The following is a 12,544-nucleotide window of genomic DNA, read 5'->3' on the forward strand; positions in this document are numbered from 1 at the left end:
AAAAAGGGAGTTCGTGTATTTATAGATATTGTAGAATCCCAAGTTCTTCTCTACATTACTGAAGAATGAAAATAAATGTATGTTTGAGATAAAATGAGGTAATTCATAGCTTTCTCAGGTCAGACCTCAGTACTGCACCTGTTTGATTTCAGCAGCCCAGTCCATGAGGCCCTCACAACATCCTGAACTGTTAAAGCCCAAGTCTTGGGTTACTAATTAAGGATTGCAGTCCATTAAACAAAAACAAACAAACAAAAAGGATTATAGGATGTTTATGATTCTTGGGGAAGTCATCACCCAGTTTACAAATTATATAAATGGGGAAGAGCCACCACTTCCTATGTGCCAGCTTCCCTTCCCGGATGAGGTCTTCCAGGAGTTTCCAGCTTTTTTGCATCCCTCCAATCCAACATGCCACGAAGGGCTGGGTAGGGCACGAGGCAACCAACAGATGGCCACCTCCATCCACCTGAGGCTTGACATCTAGCAACAGGTGCAGGCCCAGAATCCAGAAATTTACTGCCGGTGCTGACGCCTGCTCCTGGGAGCTCAGCAACCGCACGGAGGATGAGACTCCGACATAGCCCGGCCAGCTGGTGGGCTAGGAGGTAGACCCGGAGGTGCCGGGCGCTGGCTGATGTGGGCGGGTGGCACCCTGGCGGGCACCTGTGGCTCATCAACCAGATGGCAAGTGAACACTCGGTCGGCAGGTGCTAGAAATGACCCGGCCTGGAGCGGGGTCGGCGTAAGGGCCTGCGCACAGGGCACGCACCTGGAGGCCAAGGTGACGCAGGGGCCGAGAAGGCCTCCCTGCGCAGCCCTCCATCAGCCTGGACCCGCCAGGCCAATTCCCAGGAACCCAACCGGCAGGTAGCCCAGCCCACATCAGCGGTTGCAGGACTGGACATCGCGCATGCTCAGCTCAGGCAACGCGCGCGTGCACTGCAGGCCTAGCTCGGAGTCTCCCTCCGGAGGGAGGCCTCTTCCTTCCGGTGACACCGGAAGCAGATTCTCTCGCGCATTGGCTCCGCCCCCCCCTCCCCCCGCCTCCGGCTCGCGGCGCTGCCGCAGCTCTGCTAAAGGAGCCTCCAGGGTCTTCTGCTTCCGGGTGCTTAGTGCCCTCCTCGCGTGGGGAGACTTCCGGCTTCTGGCTGCGAGGTGAGTACTTCCGCCCTGGCAGCCGCGGCTGCCTTTTCTGGGAGTTCTCCCTACTCGGATTTTTTTTTCTTTCTTTCTTTCTTTCTTTTTTTCTTAGATTATGCGGATGAACTGATACGCTGCTGCCAGGGCACATCACTTTTCAGAGTGAGAGTAGCAGGACCTTGAAAACTAGCAAATGGCTTGAGTACGGAGTACAGTAAGTCCTACACATGTATTTTTGTGGTTTTTTTCTTATTTTTATTTTTTTATTTTTGGTGACAGTAGCTCGTGTCTTAGGTGTAACATTGGAAAATTTATGGTATGCTTCAGAGGCCTTGCCCAGCGTACCCTAAATTCGGAGCACCCTCTGTCCTCCAAAGTGTCACTTTTTTTTTTTTTTTAAGATTTTATTTATTTTTTCATGAGAAACACACAGAGAGAGAGAGAGAGAGAGAGGGGGGGGCAGAGACACAGGCGGAGGGAGGAGCAGGCTTCATGCAGGGAGCCTGACGTGGGACTCGATCCTGAGTCTCTAGGGTCACACCCTGGGTCAAAGGCAGATGCTAAACCGCTGAGCCACCCGGGCTGCCCTTGAATACTTTTTAAAAAAAGTAGCAAAATGAGCAGCTACTTTGTTATATATATTATATATTATATATTGCATATACATGGTTATAATTAATGTAATCAAAATATTCTTCAGCGTACAAAAAAAAGGTCATGTAGAAAGAATAAGAAAGATACTGATTTTAGGGCTAGAAGATGAGGGGACGCTTCTGTGCCCTTCTGCACAGTTACTTCCGCACATTTTCAGGACCGTAATGGTAAAAGCACAGGTATGATACCCCCTTATCCAAGTAACCTCCAACCGCAGGTGTCCAGTGAGAACCGGGATATTGGATGGAAAGCAGAATTATTGTCTGATAATATTCCCCTCCTGTTAGCTAGCAAGTCCCAAAATGTGGACAGTCTAAAGGGGGGGGGGGTTGCTTGGAAGACTGCAAGCCTGCAAGTAACAAACAGCCACGGGAAATGTCAGGAAGAGCAGCCTGGGAGGGTAGATGATTGGCTGTGAGCGCGTCTCAGGTGTGCCTGATGGATCCAGCTTTGACCATGGGGAAGAGGACCTGTTTTCATGGAGACTCTTGCTCCTGTGGCCTCATGATGAGCTTGTTAATCAAAGCTGCTTGTTAAGTCCTTTAGTTCCTTCAGCCAGGAGCCCTTTGCCTGGAAGTAGCTGAGCTGCTGATCCTGCACCTGGGAGCAAGGTGGTTTTTATTCCAATTGGTTATTTTACGCTTTCTTTATTAAAACATCGATTTTTTTTCCTCGAACGTTAAAACATTATTTTCGCGCTTAGACGTAAATTGTTCATGCTGTGTCATCTTTTCAGTATATTGCTGGATTTGATTTGCTAAAATTTTGTGTAAGGTTTTGCTTTTACTCTTTTTTTTTTTTTTAAAGATTATTTATTTGAGACAGAATGAGAGAGAGGCAGAGACACAGGCAGAGGGAGAAGCAGGCTCCATGCAGGGAGCCCGACATGGGACTGGATCCCGGGTCTCCAGGATCAGGCCCTGGGCTGAAGGCAGACGCTGAACCGCGGAGCCACCCCGGGATCCCCACGTTTTTGCTTTTATGTAAATGTGAGAGATGGCCCTCTAATTTTCCTTTATTGTAACATCCTTGGCAAGTTTTGGTGTCCGTGTTAAGCTTTCCTCGTGAAATGAGTTGGAAGGTATTCTTTAATGCTCTACGGAATTTGTTAGAATTTATTTCTTAAATATTTGATGGTAGTGGCTGGTGAGTTCTTCTGGATCTAGGATTTTCATTGAAGGAGGGCCTTTAATTATGGATTTATTCCTTTAATAGATAAGGAACTATTTGTAGTTCGTATTTGGTTTTAGAAAGTTGAGCTTCCCTTAGGGTCCATTTCATCTAAAATTTTAAATTAATTAGCCCAAACTTATTCATAGTAAGCTGTTACTCCTGTTACAATTTTTCTAATGTAGGACCTGTAATGAGGTCTCCTTTTTAATTTCTAATTCTTGTTTGTGTTTCTCTCTCTCTCTCTCTCTCTCTCACACACACACACACACACACACACCCTGTACTCTTCCTCTGGGCTCATCTACAGTTGTGGGGGGCAAATCTAGCCTTGTGCCTGTTTTTGTTCATAAAGTTTTATTGTGACACAACCACACCAATTCATATATTATCTTTGGCTGCTTTCACACCACAACGCCAGATAAAAAGTTGAGCAAAGATCATAAGACTTGCAAAGACTAAGAAAAGAATCATCTGGCTCTTCACAGAAAAGGTTTTCTTACTCCTGAGCTACGCTATTAGTTTAGTGAAAGAAAGTTTGTCTTTGTTTCTCCTTTGTGTGGATGTTTATTTCAATAATTTATTTTCTTTTATTATTCATTTGCTTTTTTAAAATATATATATATATATATAATTTCCTGAGTGTTTGCTCACATAAATTGTCAGTCTTTCTTTACTATTAAAGGACAAATTTCCCTCTACACAAGCTTTAACTGCAGTTCAGAAACTTTGATATGTTTCCAATACCATTTAGTTCAAAATATTTTCTAATTTCTATTGTAATTTCTTATTTGATCAATGGGTTATTTAGAATTGGATTTCCTAATTTCCAAACATATTTTCCAGTTATTTTTGTTAATCATATCTAGATTAATTTCCCAGTGGTCTGGCAACGTAGTTTGTATGGTTTTATTTCTTTGAAATTTTGAGATCCTTTCTATGGCCTAGCATATCATTAGTTTTGGTAAATAATATGTGTATACTTGAAAAAAATGTTCATTCTGTCAATTGGGCCAAATCTTGTAATCCTTTTGTTTATATCTCTATTCTTACTGATTTATTGTCTGCTTGTTCTTCAGTTATTGGGAGAGGTGTGTTGCAGTCTCATTATGACTGAATTTTTTTAAAAGATTATTTTTTAGTAATCTCTACATCCACTTTGGTGCTTGAACTCACAACCCTGAGATCAAGAGTCACATGCTCTACTGACTGAGCCAGCCAGTCACCTCTATAACTATGAGGTTTTTTTACATGTCCTTTTACTTCTGTCTTTATTGCTTTACATATAATTTGCATACAAATGTAGATTAGGTACATACAGTTTTAGGATTGTATATATTGTTTCTAAGATTCCCAGTGAATCTTAGAAACATCCTTGTTGGGATGCCTGGGTAGCTCAGTGGTTGAGTGTCTGTCTTCAGCTCAGGGCGTGATCCTGGATTGGAGGATCAAGTCCCGCATCGGGCTCCCTGCATGGAGCCTGCTTCTCCCTCTGCCTAGGTCTATGCCTCTCTCTCTGTGTCTCTCATGAATAAATAAAATCTTAAGAAAAAAAAAAAAAAGGAAACATCCTTGTTTGTTTCTGGTGATGCCTCTTGCCTCATTGCTCACCTGTCTGATGGGCAATAAGCTACAGCAGGTTCCTTTGTTTAGACTTCAAATGGTCTGACTTTTCTATTCTTTCAATATTTAAATGGTCTTATAGTTAATAACTGCTTTTTATAAGCAGTATATTGCTGCATTTGATTTATGTATTTTACAAATCTTTGTATTTTAATTGAGGTTCAGTATAGATGTAATGTAGTTACTGGTACATCTTAGTGAAAGCTGTTTTCTTACTTGGTATGTTTCTTTTTCTAACCTTTACTGATTCCTTTGAATTGTTTCTGATAATTCAAAATTTCCTTAATATTTATATATTCTATTCATTTAGTGATTGTCTTAAATTCTTGACATATTAAAAAGTAAAAGAAACTTAATGCCTTTATATCCCCCTCAGATAATATAAGGGCTTTAACATACTTTGAATCCACTTATCCTCTCTACTAGCTTACATGATATTGTTGTCATGTATTTTAATTCTTTATAAATTTGAAATCCTAAAAGATATTATTCCATAGAATCAATATTCTTTTACATTTACCGATATATTCGCTAGTTTTCTTGGTCGTTTAACTTTTGGCATCCCTTGACTTCATTGAGCCTAAAGAATACTTTTTGGTATTTCCTGTAGAGTGAATCTGCTGTTTTCATTTATAAGGAGAATTTCTGTTTCTGCTTTTATAATTTCCTCTTTGATTTTTAGTTTCAGAAGTTTTAGTGTGGTATATCTATGTAGGACTTCCTTCCATGTATCTTTCTTGTGGTTAATAGAACTTCTTGAATGTGTTGGGGATCAAGAACGCTGTCCCCTCAATGGCCCTTCTAGCTGGACTAAGAATCAAATTGACAGAGACAGATAAGAGAAAAACCGAGTTTAGTAGTATACCTGTGGGGAATCCACACAAACATGGAAATTCCAAAGAGAGTCAGGCAAAATGAGACATATATATCATTCTGAACTCTAAAAAGAAGGGAATAGGGGCCTGAGACTTCAGAGGAAAGAAATAGAATTCACTTTATTGATAAGAGGAGCAGATGTTTGGCAATTAGCTGTTTGCCCTGCCGTACAAATGGGTCACTCAGATAAAATTTATCTTTGTGATTACCCTTATTCTCTAAAGACCTTTTACTTTAGATTCTTCTATGTAGTTAAGGGAGAGGCGGAAGTTTCTCTTGAGCCCACAGGATTTCAGTTGCCTTCAGCTTAAAATAATATGCTTGCCAAAGTGGCACATTCTTGTTGGACCTGTCCCAAATCCCTTCAAATTTGTGGCATAATATTTGTCTTTGTTTTGAATCAACATTCATGGTGATGAGTTTTCAATTTTGGACGTTCAAGATCATTATTTCCTCATGTTATTACTTTTGCTCTATTTTGCTCTGAAATTCCAGTTATAGGTGTGGTAGACTTTTCATCAATTCCATATAATTCTTTAGATATCTTTCTGTGTATTTCTGTATTTTCCATGTTCTTACCCCTTTTTGTTTAGTCAATACATCTTATTCTACCTTTTTTTTCGTTTTATTGTATTTCTCACCATGGTAAGTGTACTCTTTAATCTTTTAAAGTGTACCCTTTTTAAATTAATTTACTTTAATAAAAAGTATTCCCCCTATTTCTTCTATTTCCCCACCCACCTCCCCTCTGGTAGCTATCAGTTTGTTCTCTATAGTTAAGAGTCTGTTTTGTGGTTTCCCTTTCTCACTATTTCTTTCTTTATTCATTTGTTTTATTTGTTTCTAAATTCCATTTATGAGTGAGATCATATGGTATTTGTCTTTCTCTGGTTTATTTCACTTAGCATACTTTCTAGCTCTGTTCATGTTGTTGCAACTTGCACAATTTCATTCTGTCGTATGGCTGAATAATATTCCATTATATACAACATTTTTAAAATCCATTCATCAATCCATTTTTGCATTAGTGTATTTTTTTAAAGATTTTATTTATTTATTCATGAGAGACCGAGAGAGAGAGAGTGAGAGAGAGATTAGCAGAGACACAGGCAGAGGGAGAAGCAGGCTCCATGCAGGGAGCCCAATGTGGGACTCGATCCCGGGTCTCTAGGATCACACCCTGGGCCAAAGGCAGGCACTAAACTGCTGAGCCACCCAGGGATTCCCCCTAGTGTATTTTTTAATTTCAGTTACTGAGTTCTTCATCTCTGATTGACTATCATATTTTCTCTTTCTTTGGTAAGAATCTCACTGCGGTCTTTCACTCTTTTCTCAAGTCCAATGAGTATCTTTATGACCATTACTTTATTTTTTTTTTATGACCATTACTTTAAATTCCCTATGGGCATATTACCTATCTGTTTTGTTATGACTATTGGTGTCATTTCATCCTGTTCTTTTATTTGGGACATATTCCTCAGTCTTCTCATTTTGTCTAACTTTCTGTTCCTGCTTCTGCTCATTAGGAAAGTCAGTTAGGTCTCTGGCTCTTGAAGGTAGTGACCTTTTTTTTTTTTTTTTTAAGATTTTTATTTATTTATTCATGAGAGACACTGAGAAAGGCAGAGACACAAGTAGAGGGAGAAGCAGGCTTCCAGTGGGAAGCCTGATGCAGGACTCGATCCTAGGACCCTGGGATCACGCCCTGAGCTGAAGGCAGACACTTAACCACTGAGCCACCCAGCATCCCTGAAAGTTGTGGCCTTATGAAAAAGAGGCCCTGTAGTGCTCAGGAGTGCCAGGTTCCCTGTTCACTCCCTGTTCATCAAGAGTGTCTCCTGGACGTGTTATCTGATCTTACTATTGTGGCTAAGCCCATGTTCTGTCTTTAGTCATCTGTAATGGCTCTCTTTGCATGTTGCATGCAGGGTTTGTTCTTGGTTGTTGTTAGTAGGCCAGTCTGGGGCTGCCGACTAAAATTTTAAAATAAATTTTATTTATTAAAAAATATTTATTTATTAGAGAGAGTGTGCAGGTGAGAGAACATGCAAGCACAAGTGGGGGGAGGAGAGAGGGAGAGGGACAAGCAGAGTCTGGACTGAGCACAGAGCCTGACATGGGGTCTGATCCCAGGACCTGAGCTAAAACTAAGAATTGACCACTTAGTTGCCAATTAAGAAAGTGTCTCTGCTTTGAGCCTTAGTTGAGTCAGACCAAGCATTTGCTAGAGATGCCCTAGTTAGAACTTCAGGGCACTTTCCCTTTGTTGTCCCTTTAGAAACTTTCGTTGGTGGGTGGGGTCTCAGTCTTACCAGGTGTCTGCCCTCAGCCTACTATTGGGTCTACTGTTGGACTGGTGTGTATGTGGTTATCTTTTCCTCTCCCTGGGCCAGGAGTCATTTTGGAGCGGTGCTGGTCCCTGTAAGGGCTGCTTACACAGTATCAGGCTTGTGGTGCCACTTTGGATGGGCTCTGGCCATGGCCATTTTGGAGGGGGCAGGTCTGTAGGTGGATGCTGGGGCCTACAGTATTTGCAAGGTTTGTGCAGGTCTTCTGTGAGAGGGGACTCTGAGCTGCTTTAGAAAATTGCTGCTTCAAGGCTGGAGTGGGTAGATCCACAGAGGAGCTCTGGGGTGGGGCATACTGCGTTGACAAGATTTGCTGAGTCTTGGGACACCTGGGTGGCTCAGCAGTTGGGCATCTGCCCTCAGTTCAGGTCATGATCCCCAGATCCGAGGTCGAGTCCTGCATCTGGCTCCTGCAAGGAGCCTGCTTCTCCCTCTCTCTCTCATGAATTAATAAATAAATCTTAAAAAAAAAAAAGAAAAAGAAAAAAGATTTGCTGAGTGTTTTGTCAGAGGAGACCTAGAGCTGAGGCCTAGCTGGAGGAGCCGTGTCTGCAAAGAAGTCAGGCGCAGGGTGTGCCTCAGGTGGAGGGTGTCAGTGCTGTGCTGGGTGCTGCTGTTGTCTAGGTATATAGGTTGGGAGGTGGGGGAAGGAGATGGGGCCTAACATCTTTTTTGTTTTTGGAAAAGTCTCCCAATGATCCCTGCTTCTCTAGTACATGCTCTGAGATTCATAAATAATACTGCAGTTATTTTTAGGTCACTTATATAACCCCTAAAGAAACCCTGTGTTCCTTAGCTATCCTCTCACAATCTCCCATCTTGCCTACCCCCAGGCAACCACTAGTCTACCTTCTGTCTCTAAAGTTGCCTGTTCTGGACTTTTCATACAATATGTGGTCTTTTGTGGCTGTCTTATTTCACTTAGCACAGTGTTTTCAAGATTCATCCATATTCCACTTTATTCCTTTTTATTTGTGAGTAATACGTTGTGCCAATGTACCACATTTTATCATGCATCTGTTAGTAGATGTTTGGTTTTTTTTTAGGTTGTTTGTTTATTGAGTTTCAAATTTCACTAATTATATTTTCAGTCTAGGATATTAATTTAATTCCTTTTTAATATTTTCTAGTTTTAACTTTTCTCTTGTTTCATGAACATATCAGTCTATGACATCTATAATTTCTGGATTGTTTTGTTGTTGATCTGCTTTAATGGTTTGTTCCTCATGTTTTCCTCTCTAGTTTTACATACTTAGTAATATTTTTATTAAGCGTCAGACATTTTGTATGAAAAATGGTGGAGGTGATTTGTGACTCTGGATTATGTGGTCTTCTTCCAGAGAGGATTTATTTTGCTTCTGTAAGGCATTTAGGCTAGGGAACTGATCACCTTAATCCAATCAAGCTGGATTTAAGTGTTTGTGAGGTGTAGTCTATTTCTGGTTCACCCTTAAACCTTGGGCCTTTTAGGTTTCCAATCCTGAAAGCCTAGGGTGTTTACTGGAGTCCAGCCTCCTTAGCTATTTCCAAGTTTGACCCCTCAGCTTGAGACTGCTGAAGCTCTACTCTGTCAGGCTCTGAGCTGTTTCTCAGACACTTTCATTTTCAATGTCAGTAATAGCCATAACTCTGAGTGTGACCCTAAATTTACGTTTTTAAAATTATTCTCCTCTTCCATATCTTTTTCCTTGCAAGTTTCATTTTTCTTGATAGGTCTCATATGTCTTTTTTTTTTTCCTTAAAGATTTATTTATTTGCAACAGTGAGAGAGACAGAGAGGGCAGGGAAGAGGAGGGGCAGAGGGAGACAAGCAGACTCCCTGTGGAGCCTGATGTGAGACTCGATCCCAGAACCCAGAGATCACAACCTGAGCTGAAATCAAGAGCTGGACGCTCAACTAACTGAGCGACCCAGGTACCCTAAGTCTCATGTCTTTAAGAATATTTCTTTTAATATATTTACTGGTTATTCTCAGGTAGGAGGTTTTATAGTCTAGTCAGCTAATTGTGGAAGCAGAAGCTTACCCACAAATTTGTTAAGAATCTGTTCTTTTAAGCATCTGGTGAAGCAAGTATTCCTACACATGATTGAGTAGAGTATAATTTAGTACATCTTTCTAAAAAGTAGTGTGAAAAAGTAGTGTGTCAGTTAATCCATGGCCTTAAACAAATTATACTCTTTGACCCAGCAATTTCAATTTTGTGAATAAATCAGAAAGAAATTATTAGAGATGTAGAAAAGAGATTTGTATATAAGGATGTTCAGTACAACATTTAATAGAGAAAATTGATTGTAAACTAACGATTCAGTGATAAGGACAATAATTATGGTACATCTATAAGATAAAATAATATGTGATGATTCAAAATCATGTTTTGAAAAGTATTTACTGATATGGGAAAATAAAATGCAAATAAAAGAGAAAACAGGATATTTTATTTTCAAATGACATGATTTTAATTTAAAAAAAGGTGTGTCTTTGGGGCACCTGGGTGGCTCAGTCGGTTTATTGTCTGCCTTCAGCTCACATCAAGATCCCAGGGGCCTGGGATCAAGCCCTGCATCAGGCTCCCAAAGTGGACAGCCTGCTTCTCCCTCTCCTTCTGCTACTCCCCCTGGCTGTGCTTTCTCTGTCAAATAAATAAATCTTTTAAAAATATATGAAAATGAAAGAAGGCATGTCTTCAGAGATAAAATGCTAGAGAAATGAAAAGCAGTTTTGAATGTATTTAACTCTGAATGGGAAGATTAAGGTTTTTTTTTTTAACCGATTTTCTTCCATTTTTGAGATATAATTGACATACAGAACTGTGTAAGTTTAAGGTGTTACAGCATAATGACTTTTATATATTGTGAATTGGTTACCACAGTAAATATAGTTAAGATCCATAATCTCATGTACATACAAATAAGGAAAAAACGTGTTTTTTCCTTATGATAATTCTTAGGATCAACTCTTAACTTTCAAATATATAGCATTGTTAGCTGTAGACATCATGTACATTATATGTGAAGGATTGTTTATTTTTTCTCTATACTTTTTTGCATTTTCAAAGGTTTTTAATATTGAGTATGTACTATTTTTATAATCAAGAAAGAGTTGCAAAAAAAAAAAATAAGCCTAAAGCTCATCTTTAATCTAGTAGATTACCTAAACTGTTTCCTTAGCACAATGTCTTTAACAAGCTAGAGATTCTTTACAGTTTAAAGATTTAGTTCCTATGCCTCACACTAAGGAATTAAGACAAGACACTTGGAGGAATCCACGTAGGAGGTTGTTGGAGAGGTGATAACTGAGCATCTTCATGATGTTCCAGGGAGCAGTCTGCTTCCTGGCCCTCATTGTCTTTTCAGTAGTTTGATGGATTTTTGTAAGTCTTTTGTTATGAAGGGAATGTATCCAACAAGATTATGTTAGTTAAAATTTTTGTTTTAAAAGCATCTTATGGGGTACTCAAAGGAAAAATGCAAAAGTATAAAAAAAATAAAATCATCTGAGTATTATTAGGGGAATTCTCTTCTTGAAAGCTCTCATAAGAACCAATTTCCCCCCATTATTTATTGAATAGGTCATTTGTGGAGGGACCTTCAGTGAGGAACTGATTGTACAGCATCTCCATATGGGATGTTATATTTCACATTTTTGAATTAATCTTTAACCAGTTTCTCATATCTGATGCCTTAGTCTATTTGGGTTGCTATAACAAAAATACCAGAGACTGAGTGGCTTGAACAAGAATTTATTTCTTGGGATGCCTGAGTGGCTCAATGTTTGAGTGTCTGGCTTTGGCTCAGGGTGTAATCCCAGGGTCCTGGGATTGAGTCCCACATCGGGCTCCCTGCATGGAGCCTGCTTCTCCCTCTGCCTGTGTCTCTGCCTCTCTCTCTCTCTCTCTGTGTGTCTCTCATGAATGAATAAATAAAATCTTAAAAAAAAAAGAATTTATTTTTCATAGTTCTGGAGGCTGGAAAGGCTAAGACTAAGGTGTTGACAGATATTATGTCTGATGAGAACTCACTTCTTTGGTTCATAGGTGGCTGTCTTCTTGCTATAACCTCATGAGGTAGAAGACATTAATCCCATTCATGAAGGCTTTACTTTCATGACCTGATCACCTTCCAAAGGCCTTACCTTCAAATTGGGGGTTAGGATTTCAACATAGGAATTTGGGGGTGAGGGGCACTAACATTCAGTCGGTAGCATCTAGCTTTTGTTATCTTCCAAATGTTGATGAATTACCCTCTCACCCTTCTTGTTTCTCTAGCTTTGTTTTAGAAGACTGCAGAACTTGTTTTGTTTATTGCTGCAGATATGGATGATTTGGGAACTTTCCTAAGCTTTTCAGTGATCATCTTGGTTAAAAATTTTCTGATATCCCCAGGACCCTGAATTCTGCCCTAATTAATGAAATGGTCTGTTTTCATATTTAAATTTGGCTTGTAATAGTAAGGCCTTCTCGATGCAGCTAGGGGGTCTCCTATCCTGAGCTGTCACTCAAAAGCATATTTCAGTTTTATTTGAAAGCTTTTTTTATGTGTATTCCCCCAAAGCACCTTAGCTGAAAATCAAATTTCAGTTTAGAGCTTTGTACAGACCAATGTCTCTTTCTTGCTCCTGTATTCCAATAAAATTGTGTATTTCATTTTAACCTCAATCTGCCTGTGTTTAAAATATAAAGCTAAGGTTAAGGGCTTTCACTGCTGGCAACCCTACCCGGGCATCTCAATTT

At 39.9% G+C, this 12,544-nt stretch overlaps 1 long non-coding RNA gene across 14 annotated transcripts in view; it reads left to right on the forward strand.

Annotated features, from left to right (window-relative positions):
• The first annotated feature begins 1,036 nt into the window (after nucleotides 1–1,036).
• Nucleotides 1,037–12,544, forward strand: part of LOC140608117 (uncharacterized) — an 88,136-nt gene continuing 76,628 nt past the window's right edge. For 13 of the 14 annotated variants that reach the window (XR_012010110.1, XR_012010108.1, XR_012010104.1 and 10 more), the window contains exons 1-2: nucleotides 1,037–1,158; nucleotides 1,256–1,357. This is a non-coding gene — a long non-coding RNA (uncharacterized lncRNA). The other variant, XR_012010099.1, reaches the window with a different exon arrangement.

The sequence above is a fragment of the Canis lupus genome, chromosome 17, assembly GCF_048164855.1.
Source record: "Canis lupus baileyi chromosome 17, mCanLup2.hap1, whole genome shotgun sequence".
NCBI lineage: Eukaryota > Metazoa > Chordata > Mammalia > Carnivora > Canidae > Canis > Canis lupus.